Genomic DNA, 12015 nt, shown 5'->3' with positions numbered 1-12015 from the left:
ATCAGAAAGAGAAGGATGACCAAAAAGCCAGGGATGGAATTCAGAATACTGGCAGAAGAATAAGACTGGAAAGGCAGAAGGGGTCTAGGTTATGAAGAGCTTGGACACCAAACAAAGACTTTTGTCATTCTATCCCAGAGGGACTCGGAAACCACAGGAGTTTATTGAGCAGGGGCTTTGTCAAGCTGCATTTAAGGAAAACTACACTGGCAGCAAGGTGGAGGCTATAAAATGTTAGCTGTGATTATTACACTCAGCTTTGAATGCATTGGGACTTTGGCCATGATGAAGGGGAATTCCTCTTTCTTGTCTGGAGGCCACAGCAATATCCATTTGGTCCTTACACCTGTTGGTTGACACAGCTCAGCTATTAGACCCTAACCCTCCATGTAGGTAGAGGAAGGAATGTTTCAGCAGGATTTCCCCATTGACTGAATGGAATACTGGAAGGTATTCAGTCTGAGCGGCAACAGAATGAATGTGACAGTCTTGAGTATCACAAACCCATTTAATTTGTCTGTCCAGTACGCCAAAGGATTGGGGATTTACAAGGGCTAAGACTAGATTTTCTCAGAGGATTAAGTTGTTAGACCTGGCTCTTGGAATAGCCATGTCTGTTTGAGAGGCGTTAAAAGATGGGCTCACCCCAAAATAGCTCTCCCATTCGCTTGTCACTGTAGCAGTCATTCCCAAGGTTAGAATCAATCCTTTGGATTAACAGACAGACCTGAACCCTGTCAAAATACAAAGCTGCCACCTAGAAGAGTGTCATTAGCCCCTTGGGAAGGGCTCATTGATCATCTCAGTCAGCAGGAAAGGGGGCTCTAAGATAATACAAGAAAAGACAGTTATATGTTGATGTTGGGTTCAAACTTAGAGAGAATGTGTAGTAAAGGGTTGACTCACAGCTCCTCAATGCTAGAATTCCTTTTCCTCTTATTTTACGGGTGCTCAAAAAAGTTCCCACTAGGCATAATATAATTTCTTTGCTGGGCTTTTCTGTGGAATTGTAGATCTAAGTCTGCCTTTAGCTGCCAAGGCAGATGTTGCCATCAGTTGATCTGGGAGTGTCACCAGGACACCAGAGGGAGGTCCTCTATGGGCCCTGCTCAATGAAAGGTCCTTCTTTGGCTAAAGAGCAGATTAAGAGCCAGGCCTAGAGATGGGAGGTCCTGGGTTCAAATCTGACATTAGACACTTCCCAGCTGGGTGACCCTGGGCAAGTCACTTAACCCCCATTGCCTAGCCCTTACTGCTCTTCTGACTTGGAACCAATACTCAGCATCAATTCTAAGACAGAAGGTAAGGGTTTAAAAAAATAAAAATAAATAAAGAGCAGATGATGATAGACAACAGGAAGGAGACCCAGGCCACGGCTGAAGTCAATGCTTCTCCTCCTCCTTTCTCAAGAGTTTGCTGGAATGTTCTTTCTCCTGACACTCACTCTATTTCCCAGATTGCAGCCAACTTCATGCTTTTACACAGGATATAGAGAATAAGACAACATCTCACACATGATTGGAGTAGACGTGCTGTCTGGCATCATTTCATTTCTTCCCAAACTTTTTCCAATGTATCACACTTAATCTAAAGCCTATGATTGGGATGAATGGATTGAAACAGCAGTGTACCCCTTAAATAAGTGGGGTGGGGTGGACGACTAGAAGGATTTACTCACCCATTCCCTGTCACACACACACACACACACACACACACACACACACACGTAAACTGGATGAGGGCATCATCTGCTTCCCCAGCATTGAGTCCAGAGTCTGGCCCACAGTGGATGCTGAATTAATTGATATTTATTATTCTATTAGTATAATTAATTAATTGATTGCTATTCGTTTGCTTGATTGGGTTGTTCCTACATATATAGAGATTTGAAAAGGAAATGATGGATTTCACAAAGCAAATAGAAATGAATGACTTTAAATAGTTCCTAAAATTCCCTTTCAAGGATAAGAGTTTGGCAGTGTCTCTCCAGTCACACAGAACATGACTGGGAAAACAGCCTGCAGCCTAGCCTATGACGAGCCTTTCTAGACTTAGCAAAGCCCTCTCCTGAAAAGCTGCGGGATTTCTAGTCTGTTGAGGATCAAATCAATAAAAGTAGGCAATATATCCTAGTGGACAGGGAACTGCACCTGGAATCAAGAAGATCTGGGTTCAAAATCTACCTACTGTAAGGTCTTAAACAAGTCATTGATGCTCTGTGCCTCAGTTTACCCATTTGTAAAATGTGGAGATTGGGTTCCATGACCTCTAAGAATCCTTCTAGCTCTAAATCTATGATTCTGTGAGTTGAAAAACATTTATTAAGTGCCTTTTATGCGACAGGCACTGAAGCTATGAGCACAAGAATAAGCTCCTCAAGAAGCTCTTTGAGATAGGGATGTATATCCATTCCCTGGTTTAGCTCAGGAGGAGAGCCAGTGGCTAAGAGGCCTAAGAATGGCAAACTAAGGAAGATGGCCATAACAGGTCCAGCCCCCTTTCCATGAGAAAACCAGGGTGGCAATGGTGGACTCGACCCCAAGAGAAGGGGTTCACGTTTCAGCAATCCTTGAGATCCTTAATGCAGGGGACAAAATCCCACCCAAAAAAAGAGATCCTAATGTTCTCCTTCTCCCAGGTGGCACAGAGAATAGCAGAGCTGGGTCTGGAGTCAGAAAGCCCCAAGTTCAAATCCTGCCTCCAACATTTAAATAGCTGTATGACTCTGCAAATCATTTAACCTTGATCTGCCTCTCCTGGGTCAGTCCCTTCAGCTTCAAATACATTATTGAAGCAAATGAATATTTAAGAGTACAGCTGGGATTTCTGCAAACAAATGAGCTTTTTTTTTTTTTGGCTACCACCTTCAGTTTCCTCAGCTGTAAAATGGGGATAATAATAGTATCTATCGTGCAGGATTGTTATGAGAATCAATTGAGATAATCATTGTAAAGTATTTAGCCTAAATTCGTGCCTGGCACACAGTAGTTTTAATAAGTGCTTATTTCCTTCTTTTTCCTTACCTGTCTATTTCTTTTAAAAATGTTTACCTTCTGTCTTAGAATCAATACTACACGGGGCAGCTGGGTGGCTCAGTGGATTGAGAGCCAAGCCTAGGGAGGGGAGGTCCTAGGTTCAAATCTGGCCTCAAACACTTCCTAGCTGTGTGACCCTGGGCAAGTCATTGCCTAGTCCTTACCACTCTTCTACCTTGGAGCCAATACACAGTATTGACTCCAAGGTGGAAGGTAAGGATTTAAAAAAAAAAAAGACAACGCTGAACATCAGTAGGATGAACTAAACTTGCTTAGTAACCACTTGCATGCAAATGACTTCTTTCAACATCTCGAAGTATCCTAGCAACTTTGCAACCCATCTAAGTTATCAAGTAACTAATATATCAATTGAAGTGAGAGGAATCAGCTGATCATATTTTGTTTGTTTGTTTTTCTTCCAGGGCAAACAATCTTTGAACTGGAAAGGGTAGGGAAAAAATGGTTAATAGAAAACTAATGTCCAGCTCAACCTTCTGGGCACTATGCGAGATATCCCCTTTCTCTCTTTACTTAAAGAGAATGAGGGGGGGGGAATAAAATAAAATTAAAATAAAACTACCAACTGAAAAAAAAAGGGAATGAGGAATCATAATCATCCTTTGGAAAAACCATACTTTGATTTGAGCAACAAGATGCGCTAAAGCCTTTGCCCTTCACCTGCCTTTCTTTCTTACAAAGAGTACAAATTGGTTGCCATTTTAATTTTTGCTAACTATTTATGCAAACACACACAACTAGAATCTCAGATGTTTCTTCCCAGAGCCAAAAGAGGGAGATGAGAAGCACTGCTCTTCATTCTCCATCAACAGCTTCCAAAGTATTTTACTGCCAATATTCCTCAATAACCTTTCTTCCTTTAAAGTCCATGCAACCCAAAGACCCTTATGCAGAGGGGAAAATCTAGAAGGAATCTCAGAACTGGGGAACTTGGACAAGTCATGTAACTTCCCTGAGCCTCCATTTCCTAATCTGTAAAATGAAGTTGGTCTTCTGAGGTGACCAATCCTACCCCCTTCATTTCACAGATGAAAAAACTGAGACCTAGAGAAGGGAAGGTCTCATCATAAGCCCTTTGGAATTGTCTTGGATCATTGTATTGCTGGGAATAGCTGTTATTCACAGTCATTCTTCATACAATATTGTTGTTACTGTGTACCTTGTTCTCCAGATTCTATTCCACTTTGCACTAGTTTGTATGTCTTCCTAGTTTTTTCTCAAAGTATCTTGCTTGTTACTTCTTAGAGCACAACAGCACTCCATCACAATCATATACCACAATTTGTTCTATCATCTCCTAATTGCTGGGCATCCTCTCCATTTCCAATTCTTTGCCATCACAAAAAAAGAGCTGCTACAAATATTTTTGTACATATAGGTCCTTTTCCTTTTATCTCTTTGGGGTAATGTCCTAGGAGTAGTATTGTGTTACAAAAGAGTGGTTGCCATAAACTGTGACCACGAAAATGTGGGTTTCAAGACTTTGAATTGCCATAACTGTAAAGATAATTTTTAGCGTCTTTATTTTATATCAAAAAATAAGTGGTCGCCATGGGAAAAATTCCCAAATATGAAATACCCAAGTCAGCTAGGTTTTATGGAGATTTTAATTTATATGAATGAAGGAATTAAGAGAAGAGAAACAGACAGAGTAAGAGGAAATAATAGGAAGGCTAGGGCCTAGGCCATTCACCTAGGCCTTTCTTTTTAAGAGAGAAAACTAAGTCAGTCTTTAATCACTCACCACAAGATTTTTTCCAAGCAAAACTCCAGTGTTCAGAGAGACCCTCCAGTTCAGCTCCTCAGCTCAACTAAGTTCAGCCACTGAGAGAGAGAGCTACTCCAACTAGTCCGAGCTCCAACTCAGCTACCAAAGCTGAACTAACTCAAACTAACTTGAACTGGTTCAGACAGCTCCTTTTAAAGAGAAATTTCTCTTGTGTCACCTCCCCTAAATTTTCACGTCTAACAATCACAGTAGACGTTTTCCACAAGACTGACCATTCTTAATTCACGTCTTCTTTTGTTAATCACCTTCTCTGGGTAGACTAAAACTTCACACCTCTTTTATTAAACTTGCCTTTTGTTTACTTGACCTTTTAGTGATTAATTTGACCTTCATAGGTACTTAAGCACCCTTTTGTATTAGATCTAAAAATAGACCTAGCTTAAGGTTTTGGCCTCACTATAAGTATGAGTTAAGTACTTTTTCATTGTTCAATAAGGAGTTTACAACTTTATCTTCCCCTAAGGTATTCCTAAGTACGGGTGGAGTAATTTTAAAGTTCTCACATACATTCCTAACTAAGTACCTCCATTGTTTAAAATGGGGACTAGTCTTAACCAAATGTTTTAAAGTAGAGTTTGAGCAGTTTTAAGATTCACAATTGCTGGGCCAAATGGTAGGCACTGTTTTATAGCCCTTTGGGCATAGTTCTAAATTGCTCTCCAGAAAGGTTGGATTAGTTCACACAACTCCACCAGCAATGAATTAGTACCCCTTGTTTTTCCACATCCCTTCCAAAATTTGTCATTTACTGTTTTTTCTAGGTGTGAGGTGGTCCCTCAGAGTTGTTTTAATCTGCGTTTCTCTTATCAATAGTGATTTAGAGAATTTTTATAGGACTACAGATAGCTTTGATTTCTTCATCTGAAAACTGCCTGTTCCTATCCTTTAACCATTTATCAATTGGGAAATGGCTCATGTTCTTATAAATTTCACTCAGTTCTTTATGTAATTGAGAAATGAGTTCTTTATGTAAATAAGCCTTTCTCAGAGCTACTTACTATAAAATTGTTTCCCCCAATTTTCTGCTTTCCTTCTAATATTGGCTGCATCGGTTTTATTTGTGCAAAAACCTTTTGACATAATCAAAATGATCCATTTTACATCTCTTAATGCTCTCTATCTTGTTTGATCACAAATTCTTCCCTTATCCATAAATCTGATAGGCAAAATATTCCATGGTTCCCATAGCTGTTTCTGATATTATCCTTTATGTCTAAAGTTTGCATCCATTTTTACCTTATCCTGGTATATGGAGATGTTGGTCTATAACTAGTTTTTGCCAAACTACTTTCCAGTTTCCCCAGCAATTTTTGTCAAATAGTGAGTTCTCCTAAAATCTTAGATCTTTGTGTTTGTCAAACACTAGATTACTATGATCATTTGCTGTGTATTCTGTACCTAATCTATTTCACTGATACACCATTCTAATTCTTAGCCAGTACCCAGATTGTTTTGATGACTGCCATTTTGTAAATCAGTTTGAGATCTAATACTGGAAGACAACTTTCCTTCACATGTTGTTTTCATTGATTTTTTTGATATTCTTGATCTTTTGTTTGTCTGGATAAATTATTTTTTCTAGTTTTAGAAATAATTATTGGCAACTTGATTGATGTGACACTAAATAATAAAATTAATTTAGGCAGAACTATCATTTTTATTATGTTGGCTTGGCCCTATACACAAGCAATTAATAATTCTCAAATTGCTTACATCTGGCTTTAATTGTGTACAGTGTTTTATAATTGTGTTCATGTATTTCTTGTATTTGTCTTGGCAGTCAGATTCCCAAATATTTGATTTTGTCTGTATCTATTTTCATTGATATTTCTCTTTGTATATGTTCCTATTGAGCTTTGTCAGTAATATTTGGAAAAGCTGATGATTTATGTGGGTTTATTTTATACCCTGTAACTTCACTGAAGTTGTTAATTATTTCAACTAGTTATTTAGTTGATTCTCCAGAATTCTCTAAGTATAACATCATATTATCTACAAAGATAGGTTTTTTTTCTTCATTTGTTGCCTTTTCTAATTCCTTCAATTTTTTTCCCTAGTCTTATGCTTTAGTTAGCATTTTTATAGTAGTGGTGATAATGGGGTTCCTTGCTTCACCCTTGACCTTACTGGAAAGTATTATATCTTCTTCCAATTATAGATGCTAGCTGATGGTTTTAGATAGATGCTACTTGTCACTTTAAGGAAAATTCCATTTATTCCTATGCTTTCTAGTGGTTTTAATAGGGATGAGTATTATGTTTTGTCAAAAACCCTTTCTGAATCTGTTGAGATAATCATACTATTTTTATTGGTTTTCCTATTGATATGATCAACTATGCTGACAGCTTTCCTAATCTCGAACTAGTCCTGCATTCTCTCTTGGTTATAGTGCATGATCTTTGTGATATATTGCTGTAATGTCCTTGCTATTGTTTTATCTTAAAAGTTTGCAGCAATATTCATTAGGGAAATTGGACTATAGTTTTCTTTCTTTGCTTTTTCTCTTCTTGGTTTAGGGATCAAGCATCAAGTTTGTGTTGTAAAGAAATTTAGGAGACTTCTGAGTAAACATGGCTACAATCTAGACGTGAATCGTTTCCTCTCCCTAGCACCCAACAAAATAGACTACCTCAAAAGAGCATATAAATCATCTTTGGAAGAACAGAGGGACTCTAAAGTAGGGCACAGCAACAAAGGTACGTGGGGTTTGAGCATTTCCTTACTATAAGAAGGAGAAAAAGCTCACACCCAAACGTGACCTGAACTACCCTCCCCCACCTCACCTACAGAACCAGAGTAGGGACCAGTGTGCTCACCAGAGACAGCGAGTGAGCGAGGAACGTCTCTGTAGTGACTGGGGGGGGGGGCACACCATGGTCCTTGGGATCTAACTAGGACTGCCAGGGAACTACCCCTTAGAGAGGTTTCTTACAAACTGCGAATGCAGGGGAGACTCTAGAGACTGCCTGAGGCAAAAGCTCTGCTCCTCACTGTAGTGAGGGGGGGGGGGAGGGAGAACGCCAGGGTCCTTGGGAACTGACAAGGTCTACCAGGGAACTACCCCTCAGAGCAGTTTCACAGGAGACTCCTTTGCATGGGAGAGAAGAGACCACAGACCACGTGGATGTGCTAACAAACTGCAGAGGTTGCTGCAGAAGAACCAGCCTGAGGCAAAAGCACCACCACTTAAATCCCCAGAAAACCCACCCATCTCACTCAGACCTCTGACTAAAAAGGAAAGGGAAAACCACCAAAGGGATGGCTCATAGTGCCCAAGATCAACCCTCCAAGAAGAAAGGGAAAAAAGTGACTATTGAAAACTTTTATGGAGGGAAAACCCAGGCTACAGAGGAAAAAGAGGATGAAATTCAAACAAAATCAAAACCTTCACAAAAAAATGGAAATTGTCCACAAGCTCTGGGAGAACTCAAAATGAAGCTTATCCAAAAGATAGAAACCTTCTGGCAAGAAAAATGGGAAAAAAATCAGAGAGAGGTCAACAGTCTGATAGACAAGAACTCCCAATTGGAGAAACAGCTAGAAGCCGCAGACCAAACTGAAAAGCAAAACCAGTCCTTAAAGACCAGAATTAAGCAACTGGAAGACAATGATCTTGCAAAACAGCAAGAATTAATAAAGCAAAGTCAAAAAATTAATTAGAAGAAAACATAAAATATCTCACTGACAAGGTGACAGACTGGGAAAACAGAGGAAGGAGAGAGAATTTTAGAATCATTGGTCTACCTGAAAAACCAGAGATAAACAAAAATCTCGATGCCATACTACAAGAAATAATCAAAGAGAATTGCCCTGATGTTCTCAAACAAGGGGGCAAAATAGAAATCAAAAGGTTCATAGAACATCCTCTATACTAAATCCCCAAAAGACAACCCCCAGGAATGTAATTGCCAAATTCAAGAGCTTCCAGTTTAAGGAGAAAATCTTACAAGAAGCTAAAAAGAGAAACTTCATATACAAAGGAGCACCAATAAGGATTACACAAGACCTGGCAGCGGCCACGCTAAAAGACCGGAAAGCCTGGAACATGATATTCAGAAAGGCAAGAGAACTGGGTCTTCAACCAAGAATCAGCTACCCATCAAAACTGACTATATACTTCCAGGGGAAAGTATGGGCATTCAACAAAATAGAAGATTTCCAAGTATTTGTAAAGAAAAGACCAGAACTCAGTGGAAAGTTTAATATCCAAACACAAAGAGCAAGAGAAACATGAAAAGGTAAATATGAAAGAAAAGAAAAAGGAGAAAAATGTCTTTTTCCTTTTATTCAAACTCTCTTCTATAAGGGCTACAATTAGATCAAATTATATATATATATATATATATATATATATATATATATTAACATATGGGGGAAATATTATGTGTAACTCTCAAAAATTGTATGCATTAATAGAGTAATCAGAAGAATCACTCAGAGGACAAACGGTGGGAGTAAAAACACCAAGGAAAGGCAACAGCTTGACTACAGGGGTGGAGGGGATATGATTGAGGAAAGACTCTAAATGAGCACCCTAATGCAAAAACCAATAACATGGAAATGAGCTCGGATTGAGGACACATGTGATACCCAGAGGAATTACGCATCGCCAATGGGGGGAGGAGAGGAAAAAATGATCTTTGTTTATAATGAATAATGTTTGAAAATGACCAAATAAAATAATGTTTAAAAGGAAAAAAAATTAGTAAGACTCCTTCTTTGCCTATTTTTCCAAATAATTTACGTAGCATTGGATTTGTTCTTTAAGCAGAATTATCTGTGCCTTTTTTTTTCAATTTATTACCAATTACGTGTTATAACAAACTTCCACACAAGTTTTTTCTAAATTATATGATCAAACTTATCTCCTTTCCTTCCCCTTCCCAGTGCTGGCAGACTATTTGATCTGGTTTATAAATGTATTATCATATAAAAATCTATTTCCTCATTATTCATTTTTGTAAGTGAATTTTTCTAATCTTATAAAACCAAAACCTCCAAAAAATAACTGAAAAATCATCTGCTTTCATCTGCATTCTGACTCCAACAATTCTTTCTTGGGAGGTGGACAGCATTCCTTGTCATGTCCCTGAGAATTGTCCTGGATCATTGCATTGCTAATAATAATATCATCACAGTTGATCATTCCACTTTATTGCTATTACTATATACCATGTTCTCCTGGTTCTGCTTATTTCACTCTGTATCAGTTCATGGAGGTTTTTCCAGCTCTTTCTGAAATCATCCGGCTCATCACTCCTTATACATAGTAGTATTCCATCACCATCAGATACCACAATTTGTTCTATCTGTGCCTTTTCAACAGCTGTCCTCGGATACAAGTGTGGCAGAGAACTCTCTCCCTCCTCACCTCTGCCTCAGGGCTTTGAGATTCAGCTTACATTCCACCTTTCACAAGATGCCTTTCTCAGCTCCCTGTCCCTCTTCTCCCTCCCCTCCCATCTACTAGTACCTTCTGTAACAGTTAAAATTCAACTGTTATGATTAAAATTTAGGGGAAACTGAGGCAGGTAGAAATTAGTTTCTCTCTGCAAGGAGTATTATATTTTTAGAGTTTTATTAAAGGTTGAGAATTTGAGAATATACAAGTAAGAGAAGCACGTGCTAGGTGGGCCAAGAGACCCATTTTAACCTCACCTACATCATGAAAAAGCCCTCTGCTTGCAAGCGGAAACAGGAAAGAGCCCTCTGTAGGCGGAAAACTCCTTTAAATAATAATTTGTGATCTCACCCAGGTGAGAATTCAGTGCAATTACAAAGCATTCTGGGAAGTGAGCAAGGACTTCTGGGGACTGGAGTACTGGGTTCAAGTCTCCATTTTTACACTTCTCTCTGAGATACCCATTTACAATGGGGATATCTTAGATGTATAGCGTTTTTCACATGTTGGTCTCCAAGAGAATGTGAGCTCCTTGAGGGCAAATGATGGAAGATGAATGATACAAGTGTGGTGTCATCATATCCTATATCTCAGGTCCTGAAGCCCTGAAAGACCTGATATTGAAGAGGAAAGACAATTGCAAAGACAAAACAAAGGTCCAAAGTAGAGCAAAATACTGTTTGTGGAAGCAGAGAAATGGGAACAGAGGGTTCCTAGTGAAGAAATTACAGTTATGAATGTCACACATTATAGAATAATAAATGATGAATGAAAAACATGGGAAGAATTGTATAAATTAATGGAGGAGGGAAATAAACAGAATTGGACATAAACAAGGACAATAACAATATAAATGCAAAAGTCACTAAAAAGGAAGGTGAAATATTCCCTGCCCTCAAGGAATTAACACTCCAGTGGAGTAGACCATATGTATACATATTATATAGAGATTATATACAAAATGAATATAAAGGAACTCCCCTATCAATGATAGAAGCTGAAGAGATTTTTGTTGTTTGGGATTTTTTCTGCCAAGGAGAACAAGAAGAACAGGTAGCAGAGCTCCTGCCCATGTTTATCGTAAGATCAAAGGAACTACTTTACAGGAGTTCTTCCCTCCACGGAGGTCTTCAGGTCCAAACTGAGTGACTGGTGTAAGATTTTGTAGAAGGCACTCCCCAAGAGGCACGAGATGCCACTTCCAAGTCCCAGGCTCTGGCTCTGGCACTCTCTCTCCAAGCAGCCCAGGGCCTTATTGGTCTACTCACATGGTTTGAAATTCCTTCCTTAAACTGAAGGAAAATCAGCCCATACAGATCTTGTTACTTCAGGTGACAATTCAAATAGCTCACATCTTTATGTAATTAAATTTCAGTCTTAAAAAAGCTACAAAACATTTTCAAAGCCACTTCCTTCTGGCTTACAATCATTAATGTATGAACATACTGTTTTTTCTGAATGATGCCCATATCGTAGGAAACAGAATTTTGTAAAATCATTCTACAATGGTCACAACTTTACCACTGCACAATTACCTTAAAGATAGATGCAAAGAATACAAGGGTTCCATTGTTTGATATTTGTAGATTATGAAAAGATTTTTGATGTGGAAAAATCTTGCCTTAAAAACTTTCAATCAGGTCCATTCATAGAAATATTTAGCATTTATGTAGCACTGTACAAACATTATCACAACAACCTTGAACAGTGGATGCTATTACTATTCTTACTTTACAGATGAAGAAACTGAGGCAGAGGTTAAATGACTTACT

The sequence above is a fragment of the Monodelphis domestica genome, chromosome 8 (genome assembly GCF_027887165.1).
Source record: "Monodelphis domestica isolate mMonDom1 chromosome 8, mMonDom1.pri, whole genome shotgun sequence".
Taxonomy (NCBI): Eukaryota; Metazoa; Chordata; class Mammalia; order Didelphimorphia; family Didelphidae; genus Monodelphis; species Monodelphis domestica.
Note: the sequence above shows the minus strand (reverse complement) of the source record.